Source organism: Chenopodium quinoa, unplaced genomic scaffold (assembly GCF_001683475.1).
Source record: "Chenopodium quinoa cultivar QQ74 unplaced genomic scaffold, ASM168347v1, whole genome shotgun sequence".
NCBI lineage: Eukaryota > Viridiplantae > Streptophyta > Magnoliopsida > Caryophyllales > Amaranthaceae > Chenopodium > Chenopodium quinoa.
In genome coordinates this window covers 2,670,696-2,675,619 of record NW_018745024.1, presented here as the reverse complement: position 1 = coordinate 2,675,619, position 4,924 = coordinate 2,670,696, and the positions used below count along the sequence as shown (strand labels likewise).

Below are 4,924 nucleotides of genomic sequence, written 5' to 3'. Positions count from 1 at the left end.
CACCAAATACCATTGAGTTTTAACATAATTCACCAGATACCCACCAACATTTTTCAAATTCACCATATAACATTCAGTTTTATAAAAATGTCACAACATGCCATTTGAGTCAACTCCGTCAGTCATTAACGTTAATTGTGCCATGTGGCACTTTGTAATGGGTTCTTATTAATATTATTTATTTGATTAATTAATTTAGAAAAAATATTTTTAAAATTAAAAAAATTAAAACACCACCAGTGCAAGCCACCGCCGCCCCCGTCTGCGACGATTCCGACCCCAATCACTTTCTGGTTGGCTGACGACCATCCCCCTCCCTGACGGCAACAACCTTGACCCTAACCACCACCTTAGTCGAAATTCCCAACCATCACCTTCACCGAATTCAAGCACTTTGCAGCTTTCCACCTTTGCCAGAAACCAACCCACCACCCTGAAACCCTTTTGTCGGAAGCCCAAACCCTCTCCCACATGTCGCCGCTGCCCAACTTCACGAAAACCACCACCATGAAACCCTAAAAACAGCAAAATCAAAACCCTAGATTTTGGTTTTAGGGTTTCGGCGTATATGGTGGTTCATTCGGGTAGAGATGTGGGACTTGACCGAGGCGAATTCGTTCGCCGACACAGGGGAGGGAGGTTTTGGCCATTGGCTGGTGGTTAGGGATGGTTTTTCGAGGGGGGTTGGGGGTTTTTCGAGTGATGAGGCTACGGTACTTAGTGTTTTTCGAGAGAGATGCGGGCACGGTGATTCAAGGGAAGGGGAGGAGCACCAGCGAGGGGTTGTGGTCGGATTCTGCGTCGGTTCTGGTCGGATTTCGTGCTGGCGGGAGGCGGGGGTGTCGAGATAGGGTGGTGGTTGGCTGGGGGACATTGGTGGTGGGTGGATTTTTTTTTTTTTTTTGTGATAATTAATTAAATAAATTATATTAAAATTAAGTAATTTAGAAGGAACCAATTACAAGATGCCACGTGACATTATTAGCCTTGATGACTAACGGACGTTTTAGTCATCAAAGGCATATTGTGACATTTTTATAAAAAACTAAAAATATGCTGCAGCCAAGGTTCGAACTTGGATCTTTGACAATAAGATTTAGCCAATGTGCTACTGCAGCGTTTAGTGTTCTGATAATACAATAAAATTTATTTATAATCAAATTAACACATTGGAATTGAGGAAGGAATTTCATATTTTCATGAGTAATTAAACATTCCAGAAAATTGATTTCAGGACTTTCTCGCTCAGTTAAATCAATGTTTATCTTAATTTCATTCAAATTTACATTAATTTTTTTTTCAATTTTTACAAGTTTTTCTTCAGATTTTGGGGTTCAGTAGCCTTGAATTTAATCTGAATTTAGTGTAATGGTTATTCGATTAGTCAAATTCATGTTAAAATTCTCAAATTCTGCTTCATTTTGTTCAAATTCAACAATAAGAACAATTTCATCAGTACAATATGTAGCATCTAGGGCAAGAGACCCAACATTTGAGAAGTATATGGATCATTACAAGAAGCTTGTTAAAGTAATTGCTATTCAAGACTTAATCTTGGCAAACCCTAACAAAAACCCACCTTCAGTTTCAGTTGATTTCTTGTCTAGGTTGTCTCAAAGACTTCACCTAAACAAGGGTGCACCATCGGCGGTACCCTCATGTTTTTGACATTTTCTATGATCATACTAAGTCTATGCCTTATTGTAAATTGAATGATAAAGTGGTTGAGATTGTTAAATTGGAGGTGGGCGATTAATGAGTCGTTGTCGTTGGTTGTGGAACGATTGGTTCGAGTGTTGTTGATGTCGGTGTCTAGGTCAGTGCCGTTGAGGGTGGTTTTTAAAGTGTGGAGGGAGTTGGGTCTTCCTGATGATTTTAAGGAGTTGGCAGAAGTTGCCGTATATTGGGTCGTATGAGGTTGTAGGAGAAAAGAAGAGATCAAAGATTGGTTTAAAGGGGCTGGAGAAACGAGCTGTTGCTAAAGATGATGTGCGAGACAAAGATGATAGACAGATTTCTGCCTCTTCAGTTTTAGACAATACTGAAAGAGACCAATGATACCATAACTAAGATGGTGGGTACATGCTCATCTTTTTCCATCTTTCTGATCATTCTAATAAAAAACAACTATTGTTGATTTGAATTTGATCTCAATCTGATATATACTACTATCTCGTTATGCTAAAATGCTTGACTGATATTGGTATGGAGAGAATATACAGAATATACAGAGTACGTTTCAGTGATTTCACATAGCAGCTTTCGTCAAAAATCCATATTGTTAACTTCGTATTATACAATATTGACTCTGTATATTCTTACTGAAATTTGTAACAATTCCAGCTTTCTACCTTCTGAGATTTGATGCAATCTGTGTTGCATATTTAACTTTGTGAGTTTTTGATTCATTTATTATGGCATCAATTTCACATCCTTATCAGATGTATATTTATTTTGAGGTATAAATACTTATATCATCATTTCAAATCGGTTACTTAAGTCATGTCTGCACAGTTTTTTTAGTATATTATGTAGAGAAATGTATGATTGATTTTGGTAAGAACATAGAAGGATGATTAGAACTGGTTACTTAATACACTAGAAGGGTACACGTGATCACTTATCTATCTAGTAATATATATTTTCCAAATCAGAGCATGTTATCTTATTTTTGAAATGCTGTTTTTTCATCGGGATTTTTTCATTAATAGTTGTATGAATCCAGGCAAATTAAATTTTGAGGCATATAGAAGTAGGATCATTTCCACCCTAAATTTGGGGATGGGGAAATTTTGAAGCTGACTGTTAGAGTGTATATTCCCTTATAAAGTTGAAGGGATTGTTCTGTGGTGGATGCTTTGTATGTTTAGGAAATACTTGAATTCAAGTACCGTTTGTGTTACTTTTTAAACTGTTTTGTTTAACAGTTGATGTATTGCTGCTGCAGATCAAAATGTTGGATTACTGGAAATTAAAGGTTGGCAATGAAGCCTATTCAATTTACTGTTACTCTTTAGACTCAATCTCTCAAAAGATTGGAAATAAAGTCACATTAATTATTTATGGAATACTTCTTGCTGAAATATCTACTCTTCAGACTCAATCTCTCAAATTACTTGCTCTGTATGCAGTTGGCAGAGTTGGTACATTATTCAATGAGTGAAATAATAGAGAGAAAAAGGCCTAACGTCACTGACATTTTAGTGAAAAGTTGACCATAAAAGGATGGGGCAAGTATTTGAGCTACCCTGAAAAGGTGAAAAGGAAAATGGGGTGAGTATTTTTTGTACTAAAAAGCTTTGAATACCAATTGCCTTCGCTGAAATTCTCTGCATATATTGTGTCTTTATGTTTAATTCATACATCCTCCGTTTTTTAATACTTGTAATACTTCCCTAAAATGGAAATGCCACAATACATTCAACATTATAATTGGAAAGTTATTTTTTTTGAAAGTTGTACTGATAACCTTATTTAAAGCACATGGACAACTAAATTATACTTTTAACAATTTCTCACCCCCATTTTAAGTGTATTACATTATGTGAGACCCATTTTTCTTAAATACCATGAGATTTTGGTCTAAATAAAGCCCCAAACGATTGAGCTTTTTAACTTTGCACTTTTTTTTTTTATTAAGGATACATTCAGTAAATATGTTTATGGTTGATCCAATTTCCCCTGTTGTTAAGTGCAGCAGCCAACTCTGTCTATTACTCATGTGAAAGTGTGAAGTAGCTGGTGTGGTTTGTGCGAGCAAGAAGCCAATCATATCTCTTCCCAAGGAATTAATCCTGCATCTAGTCAGTGATTTCTCGTGGATGTCCCTGCCATTGCCCATGCATCAGTTCTTCCTCAATACAGTCTACAAGACAAGGACCATCAATGAATATGTTCATCCTAGAAATCCATATCGTGATCCACAGGATGGTAGTGCTTAGATTTGTAGCTCAGTCATGCCCCAAGGCTATCTAAATTACACATTGACTTGGTATGTGTTCTCCATTTGGACACTTTGTTATGATTGCACTTACAGCTTTATCTACTGTTGTTTGAATCACCTCAAGGCTGTATGTGTTTTGTTTTAATTTAATTTTTTTATTTTATCTACTACAGTATACCGTGCTAATGTACAAGGTATAGATCATATTAGAAACTTACATTCGGGGGTTTACTGTGTGGAAGTTATTTTACAGACATTTTATTGCCAATTCATGAGATCACAGTTAACACTAAAACCTTGAGCATTGAACCTTGGAGGTCAGCTAGACTTCACTATCCACCGGCTTTATGGTTTGAAACAAGCAAGCAGACAATGGTTTGCCAAATTAATTTTAGACTTAGAGATGCAAGATTATGATTAATCCTAGGATGACAATTCCTTACTTGAAAAGGGAATATCACCTTTGATGCAGTATATGTAGATTATGAAGTTCTAAGAAGACTAAGATAGCTGAAATTCAGAAACTGAAGGCTCATCTGCAAAATGCATTCAGCATTGAAGCCTTTGGAAGTTGGGATACTTAACCAGTTAACCTATCTTCTAGGGATGTCTAGTTTAATTATGTGGTAGATTGGTACAGAGTATACACTTAGGGTAAGTTTACTAAGAAAATTCTTAAAGATAGTGGGATCAATATTTTAAACCAATGGCTACACCTTTACCTTAGAGCAAATTATATGCAGAATAATGTGACTTGTTTCAGGCTTTAACCCTGTTAGAGCAAGTTATATGCAAGATAGTAGGAACCTAATTTGGAAGTTGAATTTCCTCAAATATATTGGCCTGATCTTGCTTATAGGTTTCAATTCATATATACCCCGAAGTCAGTATATGCATCAACTAAGAAACTGCATTATAACAACATAGTGCATGTTCTCAATAATGTAGCAACAGCAGCATGAAAAGGGATCAACTGATGGT

The 4,924-nt window shown here is 36.2% G+C and overlaps 1 long non-coding RNA gene across 2 annotated transcripts; it reads left to right on the top strand.

Moving 5' to 3' along the window:
* The first annotated feature begins 1,142 nt into the window (after positions 1-1,142).
* On the top strand, positions 1,143-4,364 carry LOC110708298. 2 transcript variants are annotated; one of them, XR_002508696.1, is made up of 4 exons: positions 1,146-2,074; positions 2,948-2,977; positions 3,132-3,273; positions 3,698-4,364. It is a non-coding gene; the product is annotated as an uncharacterized LOC110708298 (long non-coding RNA). The 2 variants fall into 2 exon arrangements; XR_002508695.1 differs by having other exon boundaries at positions 1,143-2,074; positions 2,948-3,273.
* The last annotated feature ends 560 nt before the right edge of the window (positions 4,365-4,924 follow it).